Here is a 21,208-nt window from a genome sequence, read left to right on the forward strand (position 1 = left end):
GTGACTTTAATCCATCCGGTTGGAATTAGCACCGCTCTGCCCTGCAGCAAGGATTCGGAGAGGATAAGACAGGGCGGCCAGAGTGCCAGACGACACCCTTCGAGTTCTCGCCGAGAGCTTTCGCTTCGCTCGCAATTCGTGCGGGACGTAGTCGCTTGCGAGCCTGAGGCAGGCGGCGTAGGCGTTTGCACGGCCTATACTACTTGGCGAATTCGAGTCTTTGGGGCTGAGGCTGCGACGCCGTGGCTCACGGTTGCTGGGAGGATGGAGAGAGCGAGCGAGCGAGCGAGCGAGCAAGAGAGAGAGAGAGAGAGAGAGAAGGAAAGAGAGCGCGTGGGATCGCAGTCGGAACACACAGACGAGTGGCGAAGGTGAGTCGAGCCGGGTCGGTCGATATCCAAGGCTATACGCGTCTTCAAGGCGACCTGCTGACGTACGAACGAAACGCGCGTTCTCTGGATGTTCGCAAAGTGTTGAACAAGGATAAAATGATACCTCTCGTGCGCATTATATGCGTAACGGAATGCAACCTAGACATACTGAAGGTGCATTTCGTTTTCACGCTCACACGCTATCACTTCATCCTTGATATCTATCAAATATTAAACAAAGACAAATGATGTTTACATTCCTGTAAGCGCTAATACGGAACGCACCTCAAGTGTATACACATCTATTGTAACGTATTTTTTATATTTTTGTTATTTCAGACCATGGATTCTATATTATACTTACTAAATATCGTAGAAATAAATAGACAAAAATAAATATAATAAATAAATAGGTAAATCAATTGTTTGGAAAATAGTTTTTCGCGTACTTTTACATATTAATAATGTAACGTCAATATGTTGATAAACTTATAATTTTATAAATGTAATATTGACTCACCTAATTTTTTCTAAAATTTTTTTACGAAAAAGATGGAAACATGTACTTAGGCTATTTTTTCTTAAAATCTTTACTGCATCCATGTAAGTATTAAAAAATATCTTATATTCCTTTTTATTTTCAGAAGTATTTTAAATTGGATCATCAGTTTTCTTTGGATTCAACAAAAAATTTAAAAAAATCGCAAAACTTAGATAGGCCATGTATACTTTATTTACGTATAACTAAAGATAACACAAAATAGTTGTGTTTGAAGGAAAAAATGAGTGCTATGAAGAAATTATCAATTTTTGCACAAAATTTTGCACGCTAAATCCATATAATTAGTTCTTTCATTTGATTTTTTCTAACAATAAGAAACATATTTAATGTAATACCTTTAAAAGTTTTTGGGATCGCTGAATACGAAAATGGGATCAAAAATTTACAGAGACGTGATCAATATAAAGAATCAAATATTTTCAAATCCTAATAAAACAATATATTATATGTAGTTTGCGACCGTTAAATACAAAAATATTAAAATATAAAAAGACCAAAATGGTATGTGGTGAATACAAAAGATAAAACATTTTCAAATTCTAATGAAAGTTTTATATCGAAACATATTCAGAGTTACTAAATATCCATTTTATTTGTCAACAAGATAAAAAGATATGACAAAAGGTATAATAATAAAACTTCATAAAATCAAGAGATTTTAGTTTGATTTATATCGTATTTCCGTAAGTATTAAGTTGTTATATCTCTCCGTCACTGAAATACTAAAAGTTTTATATTTATATTTTATACAGAGCATAGATAATATAAAAATGGCATATTATCGTATCATATGATATACCATTATATTATCAGAAATTTATATTACATTAGATTGTGATATTATCACATCATCAGAAAATTATCTTGTTAGATTATGATATATATATTCTCTTATCATTAAAAATTTATATTATCATAATATTAGAATCGTATTTAAATTATTGCCACTCGAGGATAATAATACTGATACTGCTTATCATATTAAACCTCTTATGGTTCATCCAAGAATTTTTGTATCATTTCATATAACAACGCAAATAATTTTTTAAAGAAGTTTTGATTCCTCTATTGATTTCCATTAAACAATTCTGTTCGTATTGCACAAACATTCAAAATGTAAAAAATAATAATTATGTAAGAAAAATTTATACCGGTTATTGGGAAAATGTCAGGTCGAATAATTGCTCTACCGGATATCCGGTGCGATGTTCTTTTTAGATATCTGATATCCGATAATTTTACATCCGATCTCTAATAATCACTATTATTTGCCTACAGACTCAAGTCTCTATACTGCGTCAAGATTGTATCGTTATAGAGGCTTCTTTTGTCTTTTTTATTAAAAAAAATTTTGTTCGCAATAATAGTTTATGTAAGGGAATGTATTGTCAAAGGATATATACAATAAATGAGGTGTCTTAAGACACGAATGTAAGTATACAACTGAGTAATTATCATAGGCGGCGACTCCAGGATGGTTGGTATGAAGTACTCCATACACTGAATAATTCTATGTATGGAATTTCATATATTAAATTTCATATCTGTATGATATTTGGTCGGGGAAAAATTTAGAAATTAGAAATTATAATTTAGAAATTACAAACATACGAAAAATGCCACTGCATTGCTTGAAGGATGTAATGCAATTTTTACGTGACAATCCCGAGATTAGAGATTTTGTACCAGAATACGTAAAATTTATTCGCGCTCTTTTAATAATTTCTACATCAACTTGTTCGAATGAAAGATCATTTTCTTATTTAAGACATTTAAAAAAGTTATCTTCGATCGATAATGAAACAAAAACATAAATCATATTGCGACATTGTATATTTATCGAGAAATGGTCGATAAGTTAAATATGGAGGAGGTTATTAATAATTTTATTTAAAAAAAATTAAATTAGAGCGGCTACTTTTGCCATGTAGAAAAGATATATATGAGAAAATATATTTATCCCTCTATCCTCCTCTTCTCTCCCTCAATGTATCCTCGGGAGCTCCATACACTGGAAAATTTTACTTCGCCGCCCCTGGTAATTATAGCCCTAATTATGGTTTAATTTAGATTCTCAGTGCTTAAATACTATTTTCGGTGTAAATTTGTATAAGTACATATCCCGTTCTGTAAACTGCGCGCCGAAATTATATTCAGCCTTGAAACGCAATCATAAGCCGCGCGCGCGCGCGCGCGAAATGGAGTAGTTCCTAAAATTTTAAAAATAAAAAAAAATAAAAAACCTATCTCTTTACTATGATCACAACTTTGACGCAGTATAGAGGTTTAAATCTGTAAGCAATTAATAGTGATCATTTATTTGTGAATCTCATTTTTTGGTAGGCACTCATATGTGAAGAGTAATAAAAAAATTCATTTTTTCACAATGAGTTATATTCATCTTCATCTTAGGGACGATAGATAGTCTAAAATGACGTTAATATGAAGGCAGAGCACTATGATGAACAAAAATACTTTATTAATTCATTTATTAGTCATGAAAAAGATTTCTGTATTTTGATGATATATCTAGAATCTAGACTATTAATTAAGTAGGATTTTATGGATTGAGTTTTTTTCATATAATGACTATTTTTAACATTCCTATTGATTATATAATACTATTATACAATACTATTATATAATACTATTATACTATAATAATATAAAAAATTTGTTTAATTGAAATCGATAGGGAACTCAAAAACAGTTTTATTGATTCTTCTCCTTTCTTAATATAGCAAGTGACCATATATAAGTGTCGTACTATACACGTGACCGTAGAAACTACAGCACACGCTGTTAAGATAAATACATGTTTTCAATGATTTTGACGTAGAGAATAATGGAGTACTTGCGAGTATCTAAGGAAAAAATAGTGCCAGCGATTATTTATCAATTACAGCAGTAAAAGTCAATATGTTTTATTTAAAGGATATTGACTTAAAATTACAATAATACACATTTATATACAACACTATATTAATGTAAATTATAATTTTAAACAAAAGACGAAAACTGATTCGGTATTACTCCGCGTGATGACGAATAATTTCAAACGGTAAGGATTGTTTTTTACTTAAAAATTATAGTTTATATTGATTATATGTATGTATATGAATGCTAATTATTGTAGTTTAAATATAAATTACAGAGTATTTTTGGAATAAAGACATTGATTAAATGATTGACATAAATAATTGACAGTTTTATTTAAATCTTTTCTTAGGTGTCAGGAATTCTCCCATTCTTCTCTATGATGTAGAATGTGGTATCATGTTGCCAGTGTAGATATTATGGCCCCTCTTAATCTCTATCATTAAATAACGAATTTTAGCAGTTACTTATAGAATAATCTGTATAATAGCTCGCCGTTACACCATGACGCTAATATGCCAATATATAATAATTAGCATTTTTTATAACGCATTTTTACTTTCAAGCATTTCGTTTTTAAAGTACAGTTTATCATTTAATTACACATATTTCCTCGTTCTTCTAAAATTTGAGCGTATTATCATACGAATATATACATATACATTTGAGTGTTCTTTGTTATTTAATTGTATACATTTTAAGCTATGCAAAGTTAGATAATGGCATTTTGCTAATCTTAAGCTGTTGATTGCTGACGGCCTTTCTCTTTCTCTCTCTCTCTCTCTCTCTCTCTCTATCTCTCGGATTTCATATTAAAATAATTATTCCACAAATCGATCGAAGCTCTGTTAATCTATAGTTTATATTGCATGTACTATAGATTTTTAGTATTGCGTAATCTACATGTATACGGAAGGAGTTATGCGTACGTTTATATAATTTGCATACGTTTTGTAATACTTAATTTTTTTATTAATGTTGTAATCAAACGTTTTTTTTAGACAAAACAAATTTTTCAAATCCATTTGTATGGAAAGCCATCCCTGTTTCTTTACGCATACTGCCACATTTTTATAAATAGTGTCCTAAATATCGAATGTAATTCGTAATTTTGAGTCTAGAGTCGATTGAACAAACAACATTTTGACCAACGTAATTGTTTTAACTTTAAATATTGATTATTAATGAAGTTATTATATAAAATGTAAATGTGATAGCACCTTCTCTATGAATACGCAAAGCGATTGAAAGGAGAGCGGCTCGTGAAGAAGGGTGAAGGGTGATTGGGACGTCCGTCTCGGTTGAGCGCCACTGAGGTCTCGCCGATTCCCCTCCTCCCAGTCGTCCTGCACCCACTATTGGCCCCACTGGCGGCACTGGCTGGCAGGCTGGCGCGTCTCACAGCTCACTTCTCGCTGGTAGTGGCTGCTACGCCGCTAGTCGGTGGCGGGCGCTCGCAGAGTATGTGTCGTTTACTGCGCTCGAGGGCCAGCGTTCTTCTTCCTTCTTCCTCCTCGTCTCTCTCCTTCGCGTACGTCATTCGCGCATTCGTATCACGACGACAGTGATCCTACAGCCTGACGCGACGCGACGCGTCGGCACGTGCCGGCGTCGGAGTCCGGGGATCGGCCGTGACGATTCGAATTTTTCGGAGCACACACGACGTCACGTCACGACTCACGACTCACGACCCCGGATCGGCGCGCTCCACTCTCGCTACTCGCATCGGTGCGTTTGTTTTGACATGTGTGTAGGCTGCCATATTGGATTACCGCATCGCTGCTGTTGCTGTCGCCGTCGTAGTCGTCGTCATCGTCATCATCACCGCTGCGGAGCACCCGGGCGTGAGACGCGACTTTCGCGCTAAAAAAAAGGTGAGGAAGAACGACGAGAGCGCGCGCGCGACGCCGCGCGACGCGCCGAGGCGTCGTCCTCCGTCCTCTATCTACGTGTACGCACATAAACGAAAGCGCGGCGTTTTCGGGCTCGCTCAATAACGAGCGTCGTCGTCGTCGTCGTCGTAGTCGTCGCCGCCGCCGTTGCCGAAGCGCGCTTTTTTTCAGCGCGTTCCCTGTTCGGCGCGAGCGCTCGACGCGTTCGACGATATGTACGCGCGTTTAAATCGAGGCCTCTCACCAGCCTCTAGCGCGTGTCACGCTAATAATGCCAGATTTTGATTCGACGTGCATCGAGAATCGATTCTTTTTCACCCTCAAGAATCCAATTGTCAGCCAATTCTGAGAAATTTCATTTGTCGTCGATCCATTTTTAGTTAGAATCGAGGAGATGATAAGAAAATTTTTGCAGTATCCAGTGTATCCAGATACGGTGAACGCTAAAGTCAGTTATTTAGTGGAAAGTCGAACTGCGCATGCGCAGTTTTGATTTTTCATTAAATAATGTGACTTTAACGTTCACCGTATCTGAATATACGGTATTGCAAAAACTCCCCAATGTGATCGTCAAACGATTGAATATACGATGGATTCTTATCTGTAAAACCAACCAATTACGTTCAACATGTCTCTCTGCGCGAGAATCCCATCTAGAAATCGAGACAGACAACAAAAAGCTGTTCACAAAGGGAAAGAAATAGTTGACAACAATTATAGGATAGACTGAATGAATAGGATAAAAAGAAATATCCATTTATTTTTGTTTACCACGCTACATTATTCTTCCTTTGAAAACCGTGCTTCTTCTCGTGTTTTTTTTTGTTCTTTGAAAACTGTGTTCAATAATAACGGGTTCGATATAACTCGATTCTTTGGAATCAATTCATTTTTCTCTCTTGAGTCAATTATAAAAATCGTGGCCTCAAAAATGAATCGATTCATTTTTCAGAAAATGGCATCACTAGATCACGCGCTTTTTGCGGAACGAGAAGTGGAGCTGAGCGAAACTTTTCAATCGCGCGATATTCACGGTGAGACACCGAATGGATCGCAATTTACGCCAGCTGCTTCTAACATCCTCCATGATTTTCATGCGTAGTTGGATTAATTTATTACGTGCTCCAGAATGGCTCTGTAAACTTTGGCTCTGAAAAAAGAACCAAAAATACGAGAAAAAGCTGTAATAAAACTGTAAACGTATAAGCACAGAGGTTTATAGAATTGAAAAGTGTATTTGCAAAAGTGCATTTGTTTTCATATAAACATAATAATAAACACCATAATAGCACTTCCAAATTCAATAAACAAATTAATAGTTAAAAAAAAGGATGTTAGAAATCGGCACGATAAATAAATAATCGCGTTATTTATGTGATAAAGCTTAAAATACAATTGAAAGGTACAACAGGAACAGGAAATAATAGATTTCAACCTATCAGAATATGCGGTTTCTGATAGGTTGAAATCTGTTATTCGGGTGACTCAGCCGAAGATAATTATAAAATTTTATTTTAAAAGCGCTCGGAAGAGTTGCGACATGAAAATGAGCTGATAAGATATTTCGCAGGTAAATAGGTATTTAAAATTTTAACATCAAGTGCTGTTCGAATAGTATTCGTTTTGAAAGTATATGGTTCAATTTATATACATATAAACATTGCAATAATAGGACTTTCAAATTCAACAAACAAATTGACAGTTTTAGAAAAAAAAGGGCTTTACGAGTCGGTGTAAATAATGCGCAAATTACAATACAAACACTTTAATAATTGAACGACATATGAAATTAAAGTCGTAAATTTTAATTAGCCGGATAGTATATAAATATGTACATTTTGACTTCATCATCAACACGCATAATTAATAATTAGAATAAAAATACAAAACCATCGTAAAAGATCCATATTAATCATTCGTGTGAATTGTTGTGTATTCTGTTACGATCTTATGAATGAGATAAAAAATTGATTTGAATTCTTTAAAAGAAAGAAACGTTGATTAGTACAGTTACGACACTGTATGGAGTCATCTCAAACTCAAGTCCACAGCAATATCACGTATACATAACGCATAATGTTCAGAAGTCATCAATTAATAATAATTAATATAAATAATCAGGTATAAGTCACAAATTAATATAAAATAAATTAACAATATCAACATAATTAAATTAAGATATTGATCGGTAATGGGCTTACAAATAAATATTATTAAAACGATCCGTCTGTTTCACCGATTAGACGCAACATTTTTTTTAACAATTACTTATTTCTTTTTTTATAGATTTGAAAATTCTTTCCCAAAATTAAAATATATACATTAATACGTATCTGTGAGATTGAGTTTATACTAAGAACGAAAAAAATTTTTTTAATTGAGATTTTTATTATTTTATTGATTGGAGGTTCCTTTTATTTGTATTTTTACGTAAAAATAAATTTTTAGTGCATAAATGAAAATAAGAGGAACAAGAATGGCTTTGACATATGATATCAAGGTCATGACTCCAAGTAGCGTTCAAAAGGTTTTTAGCCAGTCAGTCGGACACTTTAGATAATGCATAAAAATGCAAATATGCCGAGAGTACCGTAACTTTCAAACCTCTTAACTCAAAAAATGTACTTAATGAAAAAATACATTATTATAGCGTTTTGGAAAGCTCTTGAAACAAGTTACAAGAATATGCAGTAAAAAATGGGAGATTCTGTTCAAACAATTTTATGCGACCTTGACCTGACCTTAAGGACATCTTCTTGAGGTCAACGAAGGTCACCATCTTCTTTTCTTCTTGGAACCATAAAATTTTTGTTTGAAAGATTTTAAAAAATATCTCTTTATCTCGAGATATTTGCGTGTATTAATTAAAATGGTACCATATGTATGTGTGTGTGTGTGTGTATATATACATTATACATACATTTGTTTTTACGTGACAAAACCTCGTCGAATTCGTGCGTTTTGGCTGAATCTATGAGATCCATGTATCGAGTAGTTCCACTAGTTCCAGATGCGTTGAAGTTCAGTGCTGCTATTTTTGATGATTACGGGTTAAGAGAGCGAGAGAAGTGAATGCTCTCTTTCGCGACAGCGGTAACTGGAATTCGTTCCAATATAACCCCCTTGAAGAAGAGAGGAGAGGGGAGCGAGAAAGAAAGAGAAAGAAAGAGAGAAAAATCGATATTTATTAAACGCTCCAAGACGTAATTCTTTCAAGCACACAGTAATTTACCAAAATTGATACATAAATTGACTAGATATAAAAGAAGAAAATTTAACAGAAGGAGAGAAAGAGAGAGAGAGAGAGAGAGAGAAAGAGAATTAATATTTATCAAATTCCTCGGGATATAATCCCTTCAAGTGTGCACAATAATTTATAAAAGTAATACATACCTTGACTAGATACAAAAGAAGAAAATTTAAGAAACAAAAAGAGATAGGGAAGGAGAGGGAGAAAAGTCGTAATACGCTCAGCTTACATAACGCAATTACCTCGGTGATTTGTAATGATGATGTGAATCACACCTCTCGGTCAGATGCGAGTCGCGGCGGATGTTGACGACGTAGGAGAATAAGTGATATCATTCACGAAGGCACTACTCTTGGCTTGGTGGACGAGCTGCGTTCCCCGCTGTGCGTCATTTTACGTGTATCGAACGGATTGATAAATATCTTGCGAGCAACTGTTTATCTGTAGAAATAAAACTTTATTGTTGTATCTGGAATTTGGAGACGTGTTCTCAACTTCATTTCTTGGATATAATCAAATACGTACGCTCGAATCTCTATCGTGCTAAGGTTTTCTCTCACGAACTTTCGCCGGTAGATTTCTGATTTAATGGTATCGATCTGATTTAATGGTATCGAGTTATAAAAGGAGAGAAAAGAAGAAGCTGGGTCTAACAATAAGTGCAACGATCGATTAACGTGCAAACGAGAGAACGAAAGAAGCTTTTCTTCGTCATGATTTTTTAATATCATTTTATCGTTTGCATGCAGTTAAAACGCTAACATATTTTTTTTCCCTCGTGGGGCTTATCCAACGGATAGAAATAAAGGAAATCGTAAGCGAACAGGTTACGGTCGTGGCTTAAAATTAGACTTGGTACACACAGGCGTATGTCCGATTCATTTGCGACGGGTCGTATTCACGTTTCTTTGCCGTGGTCACTCCGTTTCACTACGGGAACAAAGGAAAGCCAACGAGCCTGAAAGCGAGACGGAGAGGAGGAAGAGAAAGAAAGAGGAAGTAGAGACATGTAGTACGTACACAGCATGCGCTCGTTTCGTGCGTGACGAAAGGGCGCGGAAGGGTCGCGAAGACGCAGCTGTTCACTCGGGGTTCACACTCGGATTTTAAGTATAAATTCGTTTGCCCGCCACGTAATCCTGTAATCCCTATAATCAAGCCGTCATAAAAGGTTTCGGCGTTCACACGTTCCGCCTGGTCGTGGATGCAAAAAAGGCGAAATATCGCAATGTACAGAGAGAGGATGCATATGTAATATCACGGAGAAAAATTGTAGAGTAATTTTTACCTTACACGCGAGACCTTACTAGTAAAAATATTCCGGCTACTTTTGCCGAATTTATGACAAACTTCACTTACCTGAAAGTAAAAATACCGTAAGTGTAAGGTAAAAATATATGACGGTACATCTCTCAAGTGATTATTCTTACAGTAAAGTAAATCATACTATTCTCAAGACTGTAAGCGCGAACAACTCTCGAGACTTTAGATACTTGTATTTACTACACAGTAAAGTAAATTTTGTCAGCACTAAGACAAAAAATACTCGATAAAATAAATTCTATGTATGATAATTTATAGATTTACTTTATTTACAGAATGTAAAAAGTACCTTACAGTGCGACTATATATTATATAACGATCGCTCATTTACCAGAAAAGTAAAGTAAATTTTATACGAGTGGACGCCTGTCCCTAAATGGGCCTACCATGTTCCATAAAATTTACTAGAATTCTAACGCATATTACATTTTTTCTCCGTGACAGGGAATACATTACGACTTATTACGTTATTTTCGTAAAAATCGACCATATTATCTCACGTATCACTGTTCGTCTCGCTGTTCGTAAAGATAAAATTTTATTACTTTACTTAGAATTTTGAGATGTGTTCTCGACTTTATTTTGTGTCAGTGTATCTTACATGCTGATCTTAACTATTGCACAAAGATTTTCTCACGAACCTTCGAAAGGTTACGTTACCATACTTAATACAGAGGAATTAATGTTGTTTGAATTACATAAGCTGAATTAGAGAAAGTATTATACTTCACTATCGTTTATAAATTTGGGAACGCTTGCGATTTTCTCGTATCTCACGAAAGGTTAAGTACTTCGGTGATAAGTAATTGGAGAAGAATTTTCGAAAATACATTTTAAAGAGAAGAGATAGATCTATATTTTTACTTTTTAATTTTGTTTTTACGATATTTCGTTCCTAAATAAAATTGAAAATTGGTATATTTCCAATATTTTTGTTTGCTTTGAAGAGCTTTAGCTTGATAAAACATCACCGAACAAAAAATCAATGAAAAAATTGTTGCCACGATTTTTCACAATAACCAAATTTCTTATATAAAAATCTTCAGAAAATATATTTTATAAAATATTCTTTATAAATTGTTTTTATAAAATGTTTTTAACTTTTTTAACTTTGAAATTAAAGAGTTTATAGAAAAAAAGAAGAGATCAAATTTTTGTTATCGTGTTCTCGATTTACATACATTTCTTCAAAATTTTTTAAAGATTTTTTAACTTAACTTTTCGCGAAATGTGAAAAAATAACGAGTGAATTCATGAACGGTAGTGTATTTAGGATGAATAAACATGTAATATCTTTGTAATTTAATGAAAATGTTATGAATGGCGAGAAAGCCGTAAGAAAATAAAGATTATGAAATGACTAGAAAAAGATACGATATAATTAAACAAATATGTGCATTTGCTTTATATCATGTTAATTAAATTGTTAATTTCATGTAACGAATTTTAATAGTTATTTTCAAGTAATAAATTGCCAAGTCGCGTAATAAATTGATGAGATAAGTGGGAGGAACATTTTAATTCTTTCGTACCTCCGGCTTTCCCAAAAGAGATGTGTTTAATATGAAGACGGTTTTATAGGTTTTTGAGAGCACTTATTTTAAATTTACTATCAAAATTTAAAATCAAAATGGCGAATTCAAGATAATGACCATAAAAAGCTGAATTATCGGTATATTTCAAATATAAGCTTAAATTTTATTTTTTAAATATATATTATATATTGTGTGTGTGTGTGTTACGCGCGTGCATTGAATGCATTGTACAAACACACTCACACACTACTATTTAACCTAAAATGTATTTAAAACAATAAAAGTTTTCTGAATTGTGGATTGCGCACACTTCGATCACATATATAAACTATTATAATATTTATCATGATAAAGTTGTAATCATATTTAAATAAGATTTTTAAGTTTAATATAATTAGCATCAAGTCTATGATTTTTCGACATAGTATCTATTATTCTTCAAAAAGTTTGATTTTTTACAAAAGTTTAGATAATTATATTTTGCTGAAAATATTACATTTTTCAAAGTATGCGATTTTTTTATATGTAGGTTGAATCTTGTTTAAAACAAATCATAATAAAATCGATAGGATTATATTAAATCTTATAAGGTCAAATTAACTTAATGTGAGTCGCCACTGCTTCTACTCAATAATATCGTTATTTTTTTACTAAAACAATGGTTATATTTGACACTATACAGTATCAATTTAACATTATATAGTGTCAAATTTAATTATCATTTTAGTTAAAAATAACGATATATTTAGTAGAAGCAGTGGCGACTCACATTAGGTTAAATTTGACACTATAGATTTAACAGTGTACTTGTTTAACCTTTCGCGAACAACCAGGTGGAAAATCAACATGGGTCATATATCTCATACCCCATGCTATATTTTACCATAAATATATTATAATTTAGTATGGATGGTAACAATGCACTCTCCAGTTGCACGAAACCGACAACATGCACGTGATACTTTTTAAGAAGTTATAGAAATTCATCTTGCTAAGGTATGTCACACCCCACCTGGTTCCCGGAGAGTTAAAAGTTATGATTTTTTTCGTAGGTGGAATATATATATGTCCCGGAGGTACGAAAGGGTTAAGAAGAAGAAGATAATTCGCTAACATCCTTATGGAAGGGACAACGAAGTTGCCAACAATAGCTAGTGTTTCTTTTGAGTTCTATAAAAGTTTCACAAAAGTCACATATGGAGGCAACTCACATCTTGAAAGATTGCGGGGAGACAAAACCCATGTTATCCCTCTACTTTATATTATTCGCTCTCCCTATCCGCAATAGCTGAAAGTTTTATGAGAAATGCGAGATAGAAATCTATAATGAAGGATATATGATTATATAATTGTAAACATTTAATGTATCTCATATAATTCTGTAATACGTCGAAAATGCACACGAGAGAAAGATCGATTTTAAACGCATACACTTTTTATACGACATGCGTTAAAATCGTATTCTTGGGATTATTCCCAAACATTTTATGTGCAATATCTTTGCTGAGGTGCTAAAACGGAAATATATATACCTATATATGTATAGAATTAGCTCGAAAGAAGAAAGAATATCTACCATCGATATTTTCGTGTTTCTCGAGTGTTGCGCAAACGTCGCTCTCATAACATCCCTCTTGCAAAAGCAACATAAAAACATTGAACGTGACCCGATTCACTCGGGTTATTCATAGCGACACACAGGGTAAGTTTTCCGTGTAGTGTGTCAAACGCATATTCGTGCACGGCGTGCGTGTGCCTCGACGCCTCGACTGAATAACAGATTGAGGATGACGTAAGCTCGTAAGAGATTCAAAAGAGTTAATTTTTTTTCGTCGTCGATTATCGCCTAAACGATACGCCTGCCTATGCCTAGCTCCATTTTATCGTCTTTGGACCATAAAAGATAATTGGATCTCGGCGTTATATTCAGCTTGGCAATAAAAGAATTACTTGAATCTTCATCAAAATTTAATGTGAAGTTACATATTTGATTTCATTAATTTAGTGTCTAAGAAAAAACCTAATTAACAGGAAATGCTGGAAATTGAAATTTCTCTCAGTTATATTAAAGCTTCTCCTTTCGTTTCTCTCTTCCTTTCCCCCTTTTTCCTTCTCTCTCTCTCTCTCTCTCTCTCTCTCTCTCTCTCTCTCTTTAACGAGAAAGATTAAGGGTTAATTTTGCTTTGCCTCAGACCACAAGCTTTGTGAATGTGTACCAACTCACTACGAAGCCGCGAGGCAGTAAACGTTCTGTTGGGGATTTTGTCTTTTAGTTACCCTAAATTCGTTTACGCGCGTGTGTAATAGAAGATAAAAGAATCTATCAAAGAAACTTTTCTCAGATTAAAAATTCACCTTTTGTCTCACCTCGCTTTTCAATGGAGCTTGATTAATTTTTTGTCCACTTGTTACGGCTCGACTTGATTAATTAGCTGATTCTACAAAATCGATCTTTTTTTACCAAATCTTCAATAAGTAAATGGTACTCTTTTTCAGTTCGAGATGATAAAGAAATGTGAGCATTTTATTAAACTTTTATTAGAAGTTGCTAAACATATACATAATATTATTGAATAACAATAACAATTTCTTAGGTTTTTTTTTTAAGAGAGCTCAAGTAGCCGAAAGATTTATAATTTATAAAATATGAGGTTTGAAATAACAACTTAACGTGAATATTTGAGAGATTAGGGAGTTTTTGCAATACCCCCGTTTATCCCAGATACGGTGAACGCTAAAGTCATGTTCTTTTTCTTCACACCTAATTAAGAAAAGGATAACGTGACTTTAGCATTTATCATATCTGGGATAAACAGTATTGCAAAAATTCCGTAATATATAATTTGTTGCACGCAATAACTTCTGCGGTTGGCTTTTAAATACCCTGTTATTTTATATTTTTAATTTATATTATTTAGAGAACCCCTTTATTATTATTTTTTTGTTTTTTATTGTTTCATAATAACTAATAGTACTAATAGTACTAATCTACAAAATATTCTGTCTTTTATATAAGGGAAATCGAGCGAGGCTAGTTATCGTATGCAATACGGGATTGATTGTCAAAAAATGCTTATAACTCAATCAATAGTTTTAATCTCTTTAGATCGACTCGTTTTATAGAATATGTTTATGAATATAATATTTATATAGGCACATATGACTTTTTATTTTTCGTATAGAAACTGTAGTACATAAGCGAATTATGTATTTATAATCAAAATAACTTACTTTTAACTTACTTTATTTAAATCACTTATTTGAACGATGATATATTCAAAAGCAATTTTTTTTTTTAATACCTAAGGGATGTAGGTATATTATAACGTACACAATGTTTTGAAAAAAAAAAATATATATACTAAATTAAGAAAGTAATTGGACTCCTTATAATTGTATATAAAAAATAAAATTGCAAAGGGGGCTTAATATAAAGTCAATGCTGTAAGTGGTGTGCAAAAAGATATACAAATAATATACATTTGGATGTACATATTTTAATCTTTTAACATTTTACATACTACTTTTTTCTAAAAATCATTTAAATACTGTGATAATTGGCCCCGGTCTCCCCTATTATTTTGAACTAAATAATATATCTATATATTATATCTATATAATAATATAAATATATATATATATATTTTTTTTTTCTTTAATATTCTTTATATAACTAAACTTTTTTAAAGCAATCAATAACTACTTAACAACGTGCCGTATAAGATCATATTCTAGAAACTGAAATATATAAAAAGTTAATACATTTCAAAAATGCATTTGAAATATACTTTATTACAGTTTTATCGAGAGTTTTACTTACTAACAGTGAGTTCAATTTTCTCTATTAGAGATTATTACTTCATAATGTCTTGGCATGATCTCAACTAACTTTTCAGCACATAAAACAGATAACGATTGCCATCTTTTGATTACATAGTACTAAAATTTTGGCTGAAAAATAAAATCTCTGTAAAAATTTCATTTTATGATATATCGTCCATTTTCTCTCGCATTAATAATTTTTTAATATGCTTTTAATTGAATTTGAAAGGAATTAATATTTCAGATTGATTGTGTTGAAAGTCCGAAAGTAATCGGCGCGCAATCATATTTCTCACATAAATTCATTTAAGATACATATATATGTATTAGTTATGTTTTAACATCTGACTTTAACTGGAGCTTGTCATATTGAGTTTATGTATAAATACTTTTGTATTAAGCGAAAAAGGGGTGAGGGGGAGGGTACTCGAAGATCACAAGCCTCTAACAAATTTTCTTAATACGGTCCTGTATAAGAGAGTTAATTTTTATCTATCTGGGATTTTCTGCTCCATAAAATCGATTCTTCGCCGAGCGATATTTTAGATGATTGGGTCAAATCATCGTTTTCGCTTGTGGAAAGAAATATAACCGGCAACGTTCACCACCGCAAGAAATTTCCATGCAAATGTTTCGTGATCGATATCCTCCACCAACACCGATCGTAGCACCTTTCTCCGCTCTGGTTTCCGCACGAACACCGTCGCCCGTTCCTCGTCACTTTTCCCGTTGTATGTTCGTTGAGCGGGTGTTTACCCCAGAGGAACAACGAGAGCGTTTTGCCTGGCGCGCGTAGCGTACACAATGCAAATTTCCAAATCAACAATTTAAAGCCGTCTACTCTACTCGTTTAATTAAGGGTTTCGGAATTTCTTCGACCGTTAGAAACCTCGATTTATTTCCCTCGCGGAGATAAATAGTACAACGAACTTGTTTCAAGTACACTCGATGATAACGACGTGTCTTGAATATTTTTCTCGGATCCTTCTCGGTTTTTATAATTACGTGCAAAATATACATAATTCTTCTCTTAATTTACATGCAGACAGTTTCCGAGTCTGGCTCTGAGTTATTAATACATAACAAGTAATTCTTTATGAAATGATATTAACATAAGTATAATATACATATATATATATAAAATATAGAATAAAATCTCTTTTATGCATTTCGTTTTTGAGAAAAATAATTTTGAAAATCTCTTTCTTATATTTGAACATTTTCGAAAAATTCTAAAGAAATTCTTAATTTGTTATAGATATATGCATTAGCGAATTTGTGGTGTGAAAGTGACTTTCTACTAATCATATAAACAAAAAATTACGGTTCCAGTAGTACTAGTTGTACAGTTTCTTATAAAAATAAAAAAAAGTTTCGCATTTTTTATGCTATTCTAAATTTTATCGATTTTATCCTATATTTTTATTTATTTTTCCGTGAGGAGAATCATTCCTTGTTCAATCGAATCATCAGTTGAAGAATATTATATATTTCGGACGATGATGAGACGATATGATCAAAACGTCATAGAAGATAAATATGCATTATGCATCATTGATTTTTGTCGTTATTATTATGCGCCATTGAATCCTCATCCATTGTACCCAATGTGTGTGTCGTGTCTTACTACACCCAGTTTCACGTAGAACTTAATTGCTTACTAGGTGCAGCATGTGCTTGACCAATATTTGCTTGACTGTCGCACGTAATCAGTACCTGGCCTTCGGAAATATTTCCCTGACTAAAAATAGTGCTGTTACGTTCAATGTTATTTTAATACAATGCTTCTTTCACAATTACGAAAAAATTCCTCAGTTATATTAAGTAAACTTTTTTATTTTTAACATTGCTACTTTCAATAAATTAATGTAAGATGCAGTTAAAGCAAAGTTTCGTAGCAATAAGGGTAAGGGGGGGAGGGTTAGTTCGGAAGGAAATCGTTATTTTATTTTTTCGGATAGAAGACGTAGGTAAATTAATTTTGAATCAATCATTTAATAAAAGTATATTATTTTCTTACCTAATGGTCACATTTACTTTGCTACTTATATTGAGTATTCGGACAGGGCGCCGACAGTGTTGGATACGTCTGTATCTGTCGGATCGATTCGCAGAATTTTGTTCAACTTTGTCGAATCGGGGGATGAGGGTAGCCGGTCGTGGTAAATGAGAAAACGAATTTTTGGAGATATGGCACTCACACTTACCTAAGTATAGTCTTACGAAACAGTCATCGATAACATTCTTTCAGCGATTGTTAATAACTGTGTAAGTTTTGACGATCGGTCTATCCGCTGGATTCTTGGCCCACAAGAAGAAACACAATTTTTATTGCTATCACGTGGAATTCCTGTGCTCCGATTTCCTTCGTCATCCATTGACGTGGTAACGATCGATCGACCTTGTAGCAATCCATTTCAACGGTCGTGTCGTTAGTGGCAAGACAGTTACGCAACAATTTATGTATTGACAATTTATATATTGAGAAATAACATTTTAAAAATATCATTTTTTTGTAAACTAACCCCGTGTTATGGTAATTTCAGACATGTAATGGGATTAATTCGGACGTAATGATAACGAGATAATTTTTGCAAGAATATGTTTATATATCACATAAGAATAAGTTTAATGCTTTTTGTTTAATGTTTATTCCTTTTAACGTCTTTCTTTTACGGTTTAGCTTGCATTTCATACATATCCCAGTTTTTCCTTTCCTGTTATTCTTTTTAATATTATTTTGTGTATAAAAACATAAATGTAAGTCAAGTAATTATATTTACCGATTTGTGCATTTCTCCTTTTTGCATCACGTACATATTGCATTATATCTAAGTGTAAGTCGTCGCAGCGTGTAAAACGCGTTTTTGTTTAACGAGCTGACAAATGAAGCCTTTCGCAAAATGTCCCATACTTGTGAGAGAACAAAAAGTTCTGCGCTGCTCCGCCTCCATTCTCTCGCCCAATCCCCCGTGGCTTGCCTTGGTTGTACGCAAGTCCCGGGGCCGACATCTGTTCCTATTACCTTCTGTCGTTAATTGTTATTACACTTACGACACGGTGCACGTTATTCCTAGTGACGGCCATTAAACTTCCCCATTACATTATTACCGGTCGATGGCAATGGTTCGTGGCTTTTTCTCGGTCTCGACGAGTACTTTTAACTGTGCGAACACTTACCTAGAAGCGACGATTTCCCGGTGCTAAAAGCATGATTTACACGCGCAACCCGATTAAAATGTAGCTGCGATCAAGCGATTACGTAACCCTCCACGACTCTCTTTGAAGCGCTGCGCGCCGTCGCTGCTAACCGGTAAATCGCTAAGGGCATTCTGTACAAATTTGGGGCATTACTGGGCATTACTTGAGAGAATTGTGTATTATAATAAGCGGTATGAAATTATGTATAATTCGGGTATTAATGAGCATTAGTGGGCATAAAAATTGGGCATTATTTGGGCATTACTTGGGTATTATCCGGCATTAGTATATAGGCATTGGGGTTCATAATTTTGGTCAGCGGTTTACCCTTCGCTGTTAACGCTTTCACAGAAATAAATGACTCACTGCGGGCAGATGCTTTCGTGTATACACAAATGTCCGCGTTAACTAAACGCGCGTTTATTTTTGGTAGCATCTTTGGCGAAGTGCGCATCTTTACGCGACGGCGTCTTTCTCTCTAGATTATTATTTCTCGCATTTTTATATCCATCGATCATTTGGCGAAGTAATATAATGTATAAACATACTAGATATATTTTATAATTTATATTATAATGAACTATACACATTACACAACTAAAGAAAAGTATCTTGGTATTTGTGACTGTAACTGAATGGTAAAATAATTATGGAGCTTTATTTTTATAATTATTACTCTTAAAATGTTAGTAACAATAACATTGATCACAACACTATTTTTGCCTTAAAGTAAACGAAATTGTTTCTGGTTTTAATGCTTTGATTGCGAAAATGGTCCCGAAAATGTCGTATCACGTTAAGTTTTTGAGATATTCTAATCTAAAAAAAAGCTTGGATTTGAGAAAAAAAAGATTCATTCAAAGATTATGCATTAAAAATTTGTTTATTATATGATTCTACGAAGCCTTTAAAAATCTAGAAAACAATCTGATTAATTTGATTTTCCTAATTTACTTAATTAATTTCTGTAACAGGTTTTTTAATTCACTTTTTCTTTGCATTACAGAACGATCTATTTGTGGATCAGATATGGAATCTGTCACAACGATTGCGCGGCACAGTTAAGGTAAAAGATCTTTATGTTTCATATAAGAGTAGAGATGTAAACAACGGAAAAATACTAGAATTTTAGAGTAAAAACTCGGAAATTAATGGTTTTTTTCCTTTTACTTTGACAGTTTTTTATTCGGATATTTTTTTTAGGTCATTTAGATCTGTTCGAAATTGATTGAAATTCTCCAAAGTTTTTGCACTTAAAATGATATTATTAGAAAAATAGATTCGGGCGTTGAAATTAGAGAAGGCACAGATGCTGAATGCAAAGAGTGCAAACAGACTTATTAACCTATTATCATCTCATCAAGAATTGCAAGAATTGCAGCCAATAATATATATTTCCACTTTGATATAAAATTATAGAGACAAAAGTATTAAAAAGTATCGAAGATAGTGCGAAGAAGTGCAGGCCTTATTTGATCAAAGTTGATTTAAATGTATATAATATTTTTGTGTGAATTTTACAATTTGCATTTTATGCAAGCTGTGCGCTGATTATTTTTTAAAATATAATTTATTGTCTATACTAAAGATTCATTTTTTTTAAATTTTGATTATTTTCTTAACACGTACATTTTTATGTTCAAAACGCTTTTTGGCTTTCACGGGTATTTTTATGTTCATTTAATCTGAGATGATGTCGATCAAACTAAATAATTTAAATGGATAATGTCTTCAAATTTGATGTACATTACAACGTACTTAGATTCTGAAAGGGTTATTTTAACATAATGTTAGCACAATGTAGTATTTTAGCACAATGTAGCACAAACTAGCACAATTGAAAAAAGTTGAATAACACGCAAAGTAATGGGCTCTGACCTAAAAATAATTTTTTTCCATTTTTAACGTATTTTTCATATTATAATTTTAATATTTATGCACAATGTACAAACCTAGCGCAATTCAGCATAATTCCCAAAATAAATTAATTATAAAAGTGGGGGCTAATTTTGTATAGGCGATCCGTAGCGGTACGAAAAGAAAATAAGTAGGAGAAAAATAGAGGAAATAGCAAATTGAAGTATTTGACAGTAATGTAGGAGAAAGCGATTCTAAATTTGACAGAGCAGGGTACATATATGTATACACAGGATGAAGAATCGAGTGTCAGAACTGTTGCCAGAGTAGCGTTCGGAATTTTATTTGTCAATCTTGAAACACACTCCTAAATTAAAACTAAAGAGCATATCATAATATCGTAATATCACAAATTAAATTGACAAGCAATTTAATAATATTGAACGTTTGCTTAGCTGTCCCCCCCCCCCCCCTTTATCCCAAATTTTATAAAAAAAATTTTTTATAATTTTTTGTTT

The 21,208-nt window shown here is 33.1% G+C and overlaps 1 protein-coding gene across 3 annotated transcripts in view; it reads left to right on the forward strand.

The window, feature by feature from the left end:
* Positions 1-5,135: 5,135 nt before the first annotated feature.
* The window catches only part of LOC108761710 (uncharacterized), a 149,878-nt gene continuing 133,805 nt past the window's right edge, over positions 5,136-21,208 (forward strand). For 2 of the 3 annotated variants that reach the window (XM_018508401.1, XM_018508403.1), the window contains exons 1-2: positions 5,136-5,684; positions 19,840-19,899. The gene's annotated coding sequence lies outside the window, so the exon portion shown is untranslated. The remainder of the gene's footprint in view (positions 5,685-19,839; positions 19,900-21,208) is intronic. The other variant, XM_018508402.1, reaches the window with a different exon arrangement.

This window comes from Trachymyrmex cornetzi, unplaced genomic scaffold (assembly GCF_001594075.2).
Source record: "Trachymyrmex cornetzi isolate Tcor2-1 unplaced genomic scaffold, Tcor1.1 scaffold26, whole genome shotgun sequence".
Taxonomy (NCBI): Eukaryota; Metazoa; Arthropoda; class Insecta; order Hymenoptera; family Formicidae; genus Trachymyrmex; species Trachymyrmex cornetzi.